Source organism: Lissotriton helveticus, chromosome 2_1 (genome assembly GCF_964261635.1).
Source record: "Lissotriton helveticus chromosome 2_1, aLisHel1.1, whole genome shotgun sequence".
Taxonomy (NCBI): Eukaryota; Metazoa; Chordata; class Amphibia; order Caudata; family Salamandridae; genus Lissotriton; species Lissotriton helveticus.
Window position 1 is genome coordinate 838037442 of NC_136059.1, and position 15690 is coordinate 838053131.

Sequence of the window (15690 nt, forward strand, 5' to 3'; positions counted from 1 at the left end):
AAATGACGGATAGATTTCGTCAAAGAGGATACCCCAACCAGATATTGGAAACTGCCAAAAACCAAATTAAATCACTTAATCGTCAAGACATTCTGCTTAAACCAAGGTTAAAATCCAAAAGTGACCGCATGGTTGTTGTCTCAAAATTTTCTAACGTAAGCACGACATTCAGAAACATAGTACTAAAACACTGGCCGTTATTACAATTGGAAACGGATTTTAAAGACATGTTCAAATTCCAACCGTTGTTTGCTTATACAAGGGGAAAAAACTTGGGAGAGATCCTTAAAAAAATCCAAAACCATCAGTACACCATCACGCAGCATGAGACCTTGCAACAATTGCAATAATTGCCATAACATAAACTTGGGTAACAAAGTAACACATCCGATGAAAGGTCATGAAATTTCTTTACATGTCACAGCCACTTGTGACACCAGTAACGTTGTTTATCTTTTAAAATGTCCATGTGGAAAAACATATATTGGAAAAACTGAGCGGAAAATCAAGCTACGTTTAAATGAACACAAATCCAACATTCGCACTAAGAGTGAAAAATCGACTGTAGCAAACCATTTTAATGAAATGAATCATTCTGTTTCACAACTCAAATACATGATTCTTGAAGTCATAAACAAAGTTGAGGGACGTGACAACAACAAATTCTTTCTCCAAAGAGAAAACTACTGGATTTATAGACTTCAGTCCATGAAACCATATGGATTAAATGAACGGATTGAATTTTCCTGCTACCTATAATAACTTTATTGAACCACCTGGGTTATTAGTTCTGGACTGTCTCCTTATTGTAGTATTTAGCACCCAGTAGTGTTTGTTTCAATCATTATGTTTCATATATCTCCATTGATGCAATGTTTTACTTTATATAATGTTCGCTTTTGCGTTGATTGGTACATTTACATGTTTATATTCATTGCAAACATCCCCTTTGTCATACACCACCACTTGAATTGCACTGAGCACGGCCCCATTTCTAGCTCTATGCACCCGGTCACGTGATCGGAACACCAGGTTTGATTTACACTTCCGCATCAGTCCACACTTCATTGCCGAGTGCCCGTTTCACCAGCGTGAACACGTCCGATACTGCTTTTCTCCTAAACGTAAGTTACCTCACAGCCGTTTAAGTTGACGAACCTTTGTTGAGCACGCTGAAATCAAACTTGTTACGTTTAACTTCAGTAGCGTTTTTTCACGCTTGTTTATAACCAGTCACATTGTTCGTCCGACACCACTGCCTAGGAATCACGACTTTATTTTATGCTAACGCGATATCTTTTATCCACGTAATACCACTTTTTGTGTTTTACCCGCAATAGAGCTTTTTTCTTCCCGTACACGAACGGTAATCTTAACAGCACGTTTTAGCCTTTTTCCATGCCCTGACCTACCCATTGACACCACCAGAGGACCATAATATTGTGTTACCTTTGCTTTTTCACATGATTTGTACCTTCACATCATTTATCTTGATATGTTCATTTAAGATTCAGGAGGAAGATATATGGGTGTTTTTTATGTCGTTTTTTTAGATGCTCCCAGAAGAAGGACAGCAGCCCAAAATGCATTGGAGCTGGAGGAAATAATTATTGATACCACAAGTATTAATTGTATGAATTACATGAAGTATGTGGAGAAACATACTTTAATGACTATATTGGATTAAAAACATCATCTTCAAAACCAGAACAAATTGGTTGGAAAGTTTCTTTAAGATTGTGGAGGCATATGATCCCCCGACACAAGTGTGCCCTAAGGGATGCAATCAATTTTCAATTGACAGCACTTTGTTTTCAGGATTTCTACTCATCCCCTGGGCAGAGGACGACACCTTAGGAGCACCTACTTCAAAGACTGAACAGCTCGTTCAAATGAATTGTTAAATTAGCTGTGCGCTTGTCGACCAACCCACATAGTACGTCTAATTGTTTCTACCCACCCGACAGGTAGCACGCCAACAAACTGCAAAATGAATTATGATGATATAGCCCGCTCTACAGAAGTAAGCATGAGCGTAAAATCCGTTACGCTCGCGGATTTTGCGAATTTTCGGTAAATCCGCGATCCGCGAACTCCCGCGAATTTACCGCGAATTCGCAAATCCGCGAGCGGCGGATTCGGGGCAAAAGTTCAAGCCTTGCTGGCCTGTTGTAACTATTTTACGATGGCGCCGGCAAGCTGCCAGCGCCATCCTAAAATAGTTACTAAGTTAGCTTCAACAGGAAGCTCTAATAGATAAAATAAAGCAGGTGCTCGAGCACCTGCTTTATTTTATCTATTAGAGCTTCCTGTTGAAGCTAATTTAGTAACTATTTTAGGATGGCGCTGGCAGCTTGCCGGCGCCATCGTAAAATAGTTACAACAGGCCAGGAAGGTGAATAAATATGAAGGGCAGGGTTCATTCTGGCACGATGGTCCTGGCACAAAAATTAAACCTCAACCGGAGGCACTTACAGATATCAATAAAGCATGTGCCCTAGTTGAAGCTTAAATTCAGTGACTCATTCATCAGCCCAAAAACAATCGTGAGTGTTGGCAAGGCTGGGCAGATGTGCCTTCTTCCCAAATCTACCATCGAAAATCAGCTGTGATGCTGGACAGAGGCCTTTGCATCCTTGACTGCTCTGAACGGTCTCTGACCTTTTATACACACAAGAGGCATGTGCACTCGCATGGAAGCCCCGCCCGTTTGGCCCCGCCCACACACTCGCGGTGTGCACCGTCTTCCCGCCATTTACCCACTATGATGGTTGGTCAGCTCACTCAAGAGACCCCTGCGCCCTTCGGCGCGGTTGCATAGTAACACACACATGGTCGCTGGAACTAGTTGAAGCTCAAATGCAACAGCTGAAGAGCTATGGCCTTCACTACCCTAAAATGGCAGCCGTTAGCTTTGGTTCTTCCTTAAGATGCACACAGAGGCCATCTCCTTCTCCTGACCCACACCCTTGAGTGCTCAATGCCTGCTTCCCTGGTCTGGTGACCTCCCCATCCTTCCCAGTTATCGCCCTCTTGATGTGTGGTGATGGTGAGACACATAGTCAGGGAGTACTCCTAGAGACAAGCATTTCAACGGCTGGGTGGCATGAAAAGTATACCCAGCAAGTGCTGAGAGCAACCTGGCACCAGGGAGGGGAAATATTAGCTAGCCAACTGTGAGCCTGGTATCGGACATTGAGGGGAGCACAGCGCTGTGGCAGTTCGGGAGTCGGGCCTTGCGTTGGTGTATGGCGGCCTGAGATCACCAGTGCAGCCGGCACACAAGACACTGGTTCAGAGAAGTACTGCTGCCTGAAACGACCTTTGAAACCTCTCGCTACCTAATTATCGAACCAGCCACTTTGTATTTTGCACATTGCGCATTTTACCCTGCATATGGAAACTTAGAGCAACTAGGCTCTGTTTTTATACCACTTGTTTTTACAATAGAAACGGCTGGGCAGATGTGCCTTCTTCCCAAATCTACCGTCGAAAATCAGCTGTGATGCTGGATAGAGGCCTTTGCAACCTTGACTTTCACGAGCCCAATCCCCGTGCTGTTCCTGTGACCAGGAGGTTCTGTCTCTTCATCTGCTGCTCTGATCGGTCTCTGACCTTTTATACACACAAGAGGCATGTGCACTCGCATGGAAGCCCCGCCCCAAATCCGCGGATACGCAAATCCGCAAAATCCGCGGATTTTGCGGATCCACGATCCGTGAATACGCAAATCCGCGAATCGTGGATCCGCAAAATCCGCCCATGCTTATACAGAAGCCAGAGCAGATACATTTGCATTTGGCACCGAAGAAGCCAATAGGATCTACGCCTTAATACAGGACGACATTACACAATCTTCTACAACAAGGAGCAAAGAACAGAACGCAAAACAACTGTTATACTTATCAAAGCGGAAAATAAACCAAACACTACATGCTGCGACATTGGTTAAATATCACAAGACTCTACGCATTCCCAGGGGCCTACGAATTGCCCTCAAACCATCACTCTGTAAAAACTCCAAGCCATTTCAAGATAAGTGGCACACTATCCTTAACTAATGTAGTCTTGATTTGATTCTTTTAATAGTTGAGGAGTTATCTAAGATCATAATTGAAATAGAAAAAGAAATAGCAGAAACCACTGAAGAGGTCACCAAAAACATGCCAACAGAAGAATGGGATGGCTTTATTGCAGACATCAAACAGCAACTAGAGAAACACCATAATGAGATCAATGATCGAAAAACTAGAAAATTCAGGCGTGACACGCTCGACTACAAACTGGATGAGGTATACACCTGGGCGGAGGTATATGCCCAAAGGCAAAGATTCCGCCCATACACCCAAAATACGGATACGTCTTCTTCAGAAAGCGACAGTACAGAGCATCAACGTAAGTCTGGACAACAAAGTGGTCGCCCACAGGGACCACGGCAAACTGAAAGAACACAAGAACAGACACCAAGCACCTCAACAGGTGCCATTGAAATTCCTTTTTTAGAACAGGTAGGAAAACAAGACGACCCAGGCGGGGCAAAACAAAAAAGCGCACCACAGACAAGAAGCGTGACCCTACCGAAGGAAAAGAAAAAGAAATGGACAATGACAACCAATTGGTAATTAACATCTCAGACTACACGTTCACGAACCAAGAAATCAAGCTTTTACAAAAAGGTACTTCCTTTGTACCTGCCACCAAATCTAATTTATTGGAATTGGAAATTAGCATGTTCAAGCTGACCAGGAAATTAAGACTCAGACATTTCTTCGATAACATCATGAGCCCTCAAGGCGAAAAAGAAGACGACCCATTAATGGGTTTAAAAGTTCCTAGCATATTTCAGGCTCCTGTAAGTCACAAAACCATTGACTTATTCAAACAGCTTGTTAAAAAGAACCTGGCTACTATCGACTACAAAAAAGTCACACACAAAAACATTACCCAAAAGGGTCAAGATCGATTGAAATCCATTACTAACAATGACAAAATTATATGCATGAAAGCTGACAAAGGCGGCGCAATAGTTATTATGAATTCTTCTATGTACAACCAAAAACTGAATGAACACGTTTCAGATGAAACAATCTACATGAAATTGCCAGGAAATCCCACTCAACAATTTGCCACAGTGTAGAAAGATATTGTCGATAAAGCTTATACACAAGGTATCATTGATCAAAGAACAAAAAATGTCCTTGTATTATCTCACCCGAGAAGTCCATCAATACACGCCATGCCAAAAATACAAAAAATTTGACTAACCCACCGATTCGTCCAATTGTCTCCACTCGTGGAAGCATTCACGAGCCAGTGGGACAATACTTGGATCGTAAATTACAACCAATAGTTCAATCATTGGCGAGCTACATTCGAGATACCACAGACTTTTTATGCAAATTACAAAATCTTGAAATTCACCCCAATGAAACATTGTGGTTGTGCACTGCCGATGTCAGTGCATTGTATACATCAATTCCACATTCAGGAGGCATTGAGGCCATGGAACAAGCCATTCTGAAATTAGACTTGGATGAACCAACCAAAGTTTTCCTGATGGAATTAGTGACATTCACGTTATACCAGAGTTACTTTAAACATCAAGACAATTGGTATTTACAACTAGTAGGCACCAGTATGGGCAATTGCGCAGCTCCAGTCTACGCGAACATTTACATGGGTGAATTCGAACACACTAACATATGGTCAAATCCTAATTGGAATAGAAATCTCAAAATTTATGTACGCTACATCGATGACCTGTTCATTCTTTGGAAGGACACCAGAGAAAGCTTGGTAAAGGCTCTTACCACTTTGAACACCATTAACGATCGTATTAGATTCACATGGAACATCGATGCAGAATCCATCACCTTTTTAGATGTTAGGATCACACTCAAGGATAACCAAATCAACACCGACATATTTCGCAAATCCACGGATCGAAACAATACTTTACATTATACTAGTTTTCATCAAGCATCTTTCAAAAAACATCTACCTAAGTCTCATCTACTCAGAGTTAAACGCATTACATCGGATCCCTCTATGGCTGAAATTCGAATCAATGAAATGACGGATAGATTTCGTCAAAGAGGATACCCCAACCAGATATTGGAAACTGCCAAAAACCAAATTAAATCACTTAATCGTCAAGACATTCTGCTTAAACCAAGGTTAAAATCCAAAAGTGACCGCATGGTTGTTGTCTCAAAATTTTCTAACGTAAGCACGACATTCAGAAACATAGTACTAAAACACTGGCCGTTATTACAATTGGAAACGGATTTTAAAGACATGTTCAAATTCCAACCGTTGTTTGCTTATACAAGGGGAAAAAACTTGGGAGAGATCCTTAAAAAAATCCAAAACCATCAGTACACCATCACGCGGCATGAGACCTTGCAACAATTGCAATAATTGCCATAACATAAACTTGGGTAACAAAGTAACACATCCGATGAAAGGTCATGAAATTTCTTTACATGTCACAGCCACTTGTGACACCAGTAACGTTGTTTATCTTTTAAAATGTCCATGTGGAAAAACATATATTGGAAAAACTGAGCGGAAAATCAAGCTACGTTTAAATGAACACAAATCCAACATTCGCACTAAGAGTGAAAAATAGACTGTAGCAAACCATTTTAATGAAATGAATCATTCTGTTTCACAACTCAAATACATGATTCTTGAAGTCAGAAACAAAGTTGAGGGACGTGACAACAACAAATTCTTACTCCAAAGAGAAAACTACTGGATTTATAGACTTCAGTCCATGAAACCATATGGATTAAATGAACGGATTGAATATTCCTGCTACCTATAATAACTTTATTGAACCACCTGGGTTATTAGTTCTGGACTGTCTCCTTATTGTAGTATTTAGCACCCAGTAGTGTTTGTTTCAATCATTATGTTTCACATACCTCCATTGATGCAATGTTTTACTTTATATAATGTTTGCTTTTGCGTTGATTAGTACATAGACATGTTTAGATTCATTGCAAACATCCCCTTTGTCATACACCACCACTTGAATTGCACTGAGCACGGCCCCATTTCTAGCTCTATGCACCCGGTCACGTGATCGGAACACCGGGTTTGATTTACACTTCCGCATCAGTCCACACTTCATTGCCGAGTGCCCGTTTCACCAGTGTGAACACGTCCGATACTGCTTTTCTCCTAAACGTAAGTTACCTCACAGCCGTTTAAGTTGACGAACCTTAGTTGAGCACGCTGAAATCAAACTTGTTACGTTTAACTTCAGTAGCGTTTTTTCACGCTTGTTTATAACCAGTCACATTGTTCGTCCGACACCACTGCCTAGGAATCACAACTTTATTTTATGCTAACCCGGTATCTTTTATCCACGTAATACCACTTTTTGTGTTTTACCCGCAATAGAGCTTTTTTCTTCCTGTACACGAGCGGTAATCTTAACATCACGTTTTAGCCTTTTTCCGTGCCCTGACCTACCCATTGACACCACCAGAGGACCATCATATTGTGTTACCTTTGCTTTTTCACATGATTTGTACCTTCACATCATTTATCTTGATATGTTCGTTTAAGATTCAGGAGGAAGATATATGGGTGTTTTTTATGTCGTTTTTTTAGATGCTCCCAGATGAAGGGCAGCAGCCCGAAATGCATTGGAGATGGAGGAAATAATTATTGATACCACAAGTATTAATTGTCTAAATTACATGAAGTATGTGGGGAAACATACTTTAATGACTATATTAGATTAAAAACATCATCTTCAAAATCAGAACAAATTGGTTGGAAAGTTTCTTTAAGATTGTGGAGGCATATGACCCCCCCGACACAAGTGTGCCCTAAGGGATGCAATCAATTTTCAATTGACAGCTCTTTGTTTTCAGGATTTCTACTTGTCCCCTGGGCAGAGGACGACACCTTAGGAGCACCTACTTTAAAGACTGAACAGCTTGTTCAAATTAATTGTTAAATTAGCTGTGCGCTTGTCGACCAACCCACATAGATTGGGGTATCCCCATCTATGGCCTGACACACACAATCTTGTTGTATGTCGATGACTTACTGTTGTATGTGCAGGATGTCTCCGTGGATCTGTCTTCTATTGCACAGATACTTACTGAGTTTATTGGTGTTTCCAGCCTCTGGGTGAACAGGGCTAAATCCTGTATTTTACTCCTCCAGCCGGCTTGGCCACTTCCTTTGCCACCCTCCATCAATCCCCGCCTGTCATCAAAGATACTGTGTTCCACTCCCTTGGGATTCAGATCTATCACACATTGGTAGATCTGCTAGACATTAACTTGGGTAAAGGTATTCATTATCTCCGGTCCCAGATATCATTCTGGAGATCTCTGTTGGTGATTGGAGGGTGGCCTTGGCGAAGATAGTGGTTCTTCCACGCCGCCTTTATTATTTTGTTAACCTATGTTAACCTATGTTGAGACTACTGGTGAAGGCAGGGGGAGCTAGCTCTCCTGTATTTTAAATGCTACTATCTGGTGGCTCAGCTGCAATGGTTGACCCAGTGCTGGTGAGCAGCTCTCTCTATGAGAGAAAAAGTGGTGTTTCTAAAATATTAGTGTTAAATCCAACCTCACCAGTAAAGTGGATTTATCATTACCATTTCAAGGATACAAAACATGATGCAGCTACAACTTTCTAATCAGGAATTAAATCTTAAAAGTGTATTAAGGAAATATTAATGCTAGCCCATGAGAAGATTATGCCTCACGGTAGTGAAAACATAATTTGGGTGTTTATCACTACCAGGACATGTGAACATTGAAAGCACATGTCCTACCTTTTTATTACAGAGCACCCTGCTCTTGGGGCTACATAGGGTGTACCATAGGGGAGATTTATGTGTATCAAAAGGGGAGTGTAAGTTGTGGCAAGTGGTTTTCAATAAACAAATAAACAACAGAGGAGTGAATCGTGACTGGGTGTAGAGCGTTGTCAAAGGAGTCACTCTAATTTATTAGAAGAACCTCCACTCACCAACGGTGTACAGTCAAAATATTGAGTTTTTAATATCGAGTAGCAATAATATCGAGTAAAAAATGTAGAATAGACATAATATCGACTAGACAGAATATAGACTACCAAAATATCAAATAGAATAGCATTAATATCGAATCAAAAATATAGAATGGACACAATATCGAATGGACAGAATATAGACAACAGAAAAATCGAATTTGAGGTAAGTAAGTTAATATTATTTTTAATTTTTGTGTAATATATTTCTGTAGCGGGTTGTGGGTTTATAGGGGAATAGGGTGGGAAGTAATTTAATTATAATTAATTAAATATGTTATTTTATTTATTGGTATTTATTTTGAATTAATTGTTAATTAATTATTAATTGGTAAATAATTAAAATATAATTGGTAATTATTTTTAATTGATTAATTGATAAATATGTTAAAGTTAGTAATTTATTTTCTGTAGTGGGTTGTGGGTTTATAGGGGAATAGGGTGGGAAGTAATTTAATTATAATTAATTAAATGTGTTAATTTATTTATTGGTATATATTTTGAATTAATTGTTAATTAATTGGTAATTAATTAAAATATAATTGGTAATTAATTTTAATTGATTCATTGATAAATATGTTATTTTTGGGAATTTATGTTCTGTAGCAGGTTGTGGGTTTATAGGGGAATAGGGTGGAAAGTAATTTAATTATAATTAATTAAATATGTTAATTTATTTATTGTTATTTATTTTGAATGAATTGTTAATTAATTATTAATTAGTAATTAATTAAAATATAATCGTTAACTAATTTTAACTAATTGATTAATTGATAAATATGTTAATTTAATTAATTTATTTTCCGTAGTGGTTGTGGGTTTATAGGGGAATAGGGTGGGAAGTAATTTAATTGTAAGTAATTATATATTTTTTTAATCTAATTTTTAATTATTTTTAAATTGTGAATTAATTTATTGTTAATTGGTAAATAATTTGTATTAGTAGGTAATTATTAATAAAAAATAATGTTTATTTGTATTTTTAATTGATTAAATAATATAATAGATAAAAATGTTAATTATTTAAAATAATTTGTAATTGGTAATAATATTTGTTATTTTTTTTATATATGAAGTATTTACTTTCCCTACTGTTGCACTCACTGGAGTGGGAATAGTAATTTTTACCCTCCCACTATCCAACGCATTCCCTACTGTTGCACTCTCTGGAGTGGGAATAGTAATTTTTACTCCTACGCTATCCAAAGCTTTCCCTACTGTTGCACTCACTGGATTGGGAATAGTAATTTAAACCCCTACGCTATCCAACGCTTTCCCTAATATTGCACTCACTGGAGTGGAAATGGTAATTTTTACACCTACGCTATCCAATGCTTTCTCTACTGTTGCACTCTCTGGAGTGGGAATAGTAATTTTTACCCCTACGCTATCCAACACTTTCCCTACTGTTGCACTCACTGGAGTGGGAATAGTAATTTTTACCCTCCCACTGTCCAAAGCTTTCCCTACTGTTGCACTCTCTGGAGTGGGAATAGTAATTTTTACCTTTTACGCTATCCAACGCTTTCCCTACTGTTGCATTCACTGGAGTGAGAATAGTAATTTAAACCCCTACGCTATCCAACGTTTTCACTGCTATTGCACTCACTGGAGTGGAAGTAGTATTTTTTACCCCTGCGCTATCCAACGTTTTCCCTACTATTGCACTCACTGGAGTGGAAATAGTAATTTTTACCCTTACGCTATCCAACGCTTTCCCTACTGTTGCACTCACTGGAGTGGGAATAGTAATGTGTACCCCTATGCTATCTAACACATTCCCTACTGTTGCACTCTCTGGAGTGGAAATAGTATTTTTTGGCAGGTCGATATTTTGCTACTCGACATTCTGTCAGTGATCCCTCACCAACCTAGTTGATGAAATGCTTCATCATTGGGTTCCTACCAGAGAGGCTGAGTGCCTCTCTGGTGTGCTGCAACGCCTGCTTACAGAGGAGCGGGTTTTTGATTTTTTGGAGGTGCAAAAAGTGATAGCGCAATAAGATAAAATTGCCTTTATCTGCCCAAAAGAAGTGATTGGTGGAGAGGTAAGGTAAGGTTAAGAAATGTGTGAGGAGGTTGTATGGAACTGGTTAAATTGACCAGAAATATCCCCAAGTGGTAGTAAAAAGTGGTCTCCATGTTTCAGCCTCCTAAAAGCCCGTAGCGAGGCTTTCTTCAGGACCAAATGTCACAGCGGTATACACACGCTAAGGTGTACCTTAACCTGTGACATACAAAAACTGCACAACTTACGGTTACCATGAGGCCTTCAGCATTCCTGAAAGCAACGTGAATCTGCAAAACAAAAAACATGAAGAGAGTCAAACATGACAACAATATAGACTTTGTACCATTTGAGAAATTGCAGGGTCGTGGTGCGAGAGACTACATTCATACTGACTTATGTGCTGTTCTTTGAGCGGCCATAAGTACTACAGTCTTAACCAATGGTGATAATAGTGATTAGAAGTGCGTGGATTTCTAGCACTCACTGTGATTGAATCAAAGGTGACCTGGCAAATACTCAGGTTAACAGACAAATGATGCCGGTATCATAATGACATAATCGCTTGATTCCTGCATGCCAACTTAGGCATTTTCAGTATATGTGATTAATAAAAGAGACTACGTGAACTTGACTTTAAAATTAACGGCACATGAACGTGTAGCTAGAGGTATGAAGAAAAAACGGGCCTACATGTAATGTAGGAATCCCTCATATCATTGATCCTAGCGGGGGGCAGTGGCTTGTAGTCACACACTAGATAGTGAAAAGAACCCTCAGTAGGAAAAAGAACAACGTGACCTTACCTTGAGAGCCATGGGCCTCGTTCAAGTAAATACTATGCCAAAGCCAGACACGTGTATGGCACATGGAACACCCGACATTCAGGACCCGAGGATAATGGAGTCCTTGACGGGCGGCTATCAGTACCGAAGGGAGCCGCATTGGGCCCGCAGCAACTTCGACCCGGGGTGGTGATGTCAGAGCGTACGCACGTACGCCTGAGTCAAACTCTGGATGGGGCATGCAATGCTGTCTGTGTTTGCGCAGTGTTGAAAAAAGGAACTTTATTGACAAATTTGAAAAAGGACTAATGACATCTGTGTCTGTCAAATTGCCCAGGTCAGTGGATCCTCCTTATCTACAAAATAAATGACAGTGATATCCGTCAGAGTGTGTAAGCTGTAATCTACACAGCGGATGGAATAGCGATCATTTTGCGGTTGGGAAACAGAGACGAGGACTGGCACAGTCTGTGTTCATGTACGTCTCATCCAAATGGTTTTAAATGCCATGTCGAAGTGGCAGTAAGTGCACACACAGGCATTGTAATGGCAGGCCTGACACCGACTTGAAAGGCAACTTCTGTAGGTGGCACAATCAGTGCTGCAGGCCCACTCGTAACATTAAAGTTACAAGCCCTGGGTATATCGGATATCACTTAATAAGGGACTTGGAAGCAAACCAAATATGTCAATTGGGTATACACCAATGTACCCATGTTTAGGATAAAAGCACATGCACTTTAGTACTGCTAAGCAGCGCTAAAGTGCTTAGAGTCCTAAAGCCAACAAAAATATGCAGCAAAAAAAGGATGTGAGCAGGCACACAGTTTGGGGGAAGGCCAGCCTAAGGATGACAGGTCAAATAGGTCTAACAGTGACCATTCAAGATTTATTTTATAGTGCATCAATGAAATGGCTGGAAGGATTGCAACCCTCCATTTCCCATGGCTTTGACAATATTACTGTCACTGTCAGTGGCAACAAATCCAAGTACTAAGAAATGTGGGTCGAAGTCATTTATAGACTTTGGTACTGAATTATTCCAGAATGCTAACATCTGTGTTTGCTTTTTCATCAAGTAGAACATTGCAATTGCTGCATGCCAACTAATGCTCCATAAAGCACCAGCAAATATGACACCACAGGTAGCTGTTGCTTTACCCCTCAAGGAGACCCAATGTGCTGAGGAGACCTGCAGTCTGTAGCTTCACAATTGGTCCACATGTCTGTATTGAGATGAATGAACTGCACAGTCTCCAACAATGTGTCATCAACCAGTTCTAACACTTGATCGTGCAGCTGTAGCAGCATGACAGTCAAAAATAGGTCTTGCTTGAGACCTTTAATTTTCGACAAATGGACTCTAACATGTTGGTGAGTTTCCAATGTTATAAATAGATCAGCTGGTGGTTTTGGTGGTATGGTCTATCCTTGTTGAATATAGCTTTGGTGGAGGGGTGCATTTGTTTTTCTTGTGACAAATCTCCCACTTCCTATGACCTAAATGGGGGTATATTACTTGAACACTTAAGGGAAACTGTGATATCCTCCTTTCCCTGGTGACAGGCAGACTTTTCTGCTGGTACTGAGTACACACTATGAATGGCAGGTCTGGTTAACGTCCATTAGAATCACCTCCTTCTGTTCAGGTACTTCTCTCCTAGCAGCAGCTATGTTTTTAGGTATTTGTCCCTAAAGATTGCAGATTAGTTTTTCATATGAGCCAACTAGCTGCTGGTACCAAAATGTCCAGAGTTATTACCACCACACACTGTTCTGTGGCGAACTGTGCAGTCTGCAATGTGATCCTGCACCCGGTCTGACTGTAAAGAAGTCCCAAAAAGGGAAGGAGAGCTTCCTTACAGAGCAAAATGATATATATTGACTTCGAGCTAGGCTGTGTTTGCTATTATTCAGGGTGGGCTGTTACTGTAGTTGTGTTTCTTGGTGCTAGCTTTTGGACTTTTGAGAAGATGCAACCATGTGGCAAGAGCAGGGCCACTCCTGACATGAACAATCACTGGTTCATCTTTCTCACTGCCAACAGAGCTTTCTAAAGCCTTAATTTTCCTTTGTCTACCTTGGCTTAACTTCAGTGCGCTTGGAAAAGATGGTGTAGTGGTCTTTCTTTTCTTTTCTGAGACACCTAATCACTCACTTATACAGTCAGTCAGGCACCCACGTAGTCACCCATACAGTCACTCATACTCCTACTGATACACCTATACACCTTGGTATACTTATGGAACACAAATAAACTTTAAAAATATACTCACAGTCACTAGATAATGTCATCACTGATGTCATCAGTGATGTCATTTGAGATGTCATCAGTGATGTCACTGACCATGTCATGAGTGGTTTAAAAATTGAGGGTATAAGCAGTGCATTGGGGGGGTGCAAGGTATAGTTAGATTAGCTAATATTAACAGCAGCATTTCTCTGGTTTTGTACAAGTGAAATGTCAGCCTAACTATAACATCCCTGTAACCTTTGTTTTTTACATAAAAATATATATAGATATAAGATATAAATATGAGTAAACACAATACCCTTTCAGGCATAGAGTGACGCATACATTATGCAAAAAAGAAGCAGAGAAATCTGGAAGTTCTCAAGTTTAAGTGGAAAGCAGCAGATTTATAGAGCACTCTCAACACAAGAAACACTCTAGATTTGCTCCTCAAATGTCTGCTTTTCTATCAATGTCTTTAAGCATAGGATTAGCACAGTGCCATCCATGGTAAGATAGGAAGGGACAAAGTCTTTAGCCATTTCTAAAGCAAAGTCTTTAAGCATAGGATTAGCACAGTGGTGTCTATGCCAAGCTGTAAAATGTTATGTTATGTTATGTTAGGGTGTCTTATATAGCGTGACAGCTGCCCCAGCAAAAGGGCGTCCCGGTGCTGAAAGAAAGACTGACAAATTGCAGAGTAAAACCAGCTAGTTAGTGGGGAAGAGAAGAGTAGTTATCTAGACCCTGAATCTGCACAGGAAGTGTGTTCAATAGCGCGGCAGCTCTATAACGAAAAGAGCAGCCACCAGCCCGAACTCTTCAAATCCGAGGGACCACCACCAAATGCTGACCCTCTGACCGGAGGGGGCATGATGGGACATATGATGAAAGAAGATTATCCAAAATAGGCGGAGTGGCAGATTTCAAAACCCTAAAAGAGGTGCACAGGGCTTTAAATTCAATGCGCCTGGCCACCGGAAGCCAATGGAGGCGACGGATGGCACTGGAAACTGAGCAGCACTTGCGCAAGCCTAGAAGTGTTCTGACTGCTGCATTTTGTGTCCTTTGCAGCCTCTGAACCTCTGCTTTATTGGACTCTAAATAGAGGGAACAAGCATAGTCAAATCTAGACAAGACCATCGCTCGGATAATGACCTGACGTATAGAGGTATCAAAAAAGACCATCAATGGGCTGAGCCCCCGTAAAAGTCCATAGCAAATAACTGCTGTTTTTTTGGTTTGGACTCCATAGTTTAAAGATGAGTCCAACCAAACCCCTAGGTTCTTTACCACTTGCTTGTGGAGGGGGGCGTGCCCAGACTTGCTGGCCACCAGAGGTCACTTCACAGACCATGGTCTCTGCCTACCACCAAAACCTCTGACTTGTTGTGATGTACCATAAAAAATAACATAAGGAGCTATACTTACCAATAGCCCCAATACTAATTACCCAATACCCAGTCAGTTGGCAGTGAAGAAAGTTCAATCGTTTATTATACAGAATAATCTATAGAGGAGCCTCTCCCATCCTCACCCATCTACGTGCGTGGAGAAGACTGCTGGGTTACATTGAAAACAACACATATATACTTTCGACATAGCGCATAAAACACCATAGA

The 15690-nt window shown here is 40.5% G+C and overlaps 1 long non-coding RNA gene across 1 annotated transcript in view; it reads right to left on the minus strand.

Moving 5' to 3' along the window:
• Window positions 1–15690, minus strand: part of LOC144819521 (uncharacterized) — a 260179-nt gene that overhangs the window by 35224 nt on the left and 209265 nt on the right. Inside the window, exon 3 of the long non-coding RNA XR_013607422.1 lies at window positions 11299–11340. This is a non-coding gene — a long non-coding RNA (uncharacterized LOC144819521). The remainder of the gene's footprint in view (window positions 1–11298; window positions 11341–15690) is intronic.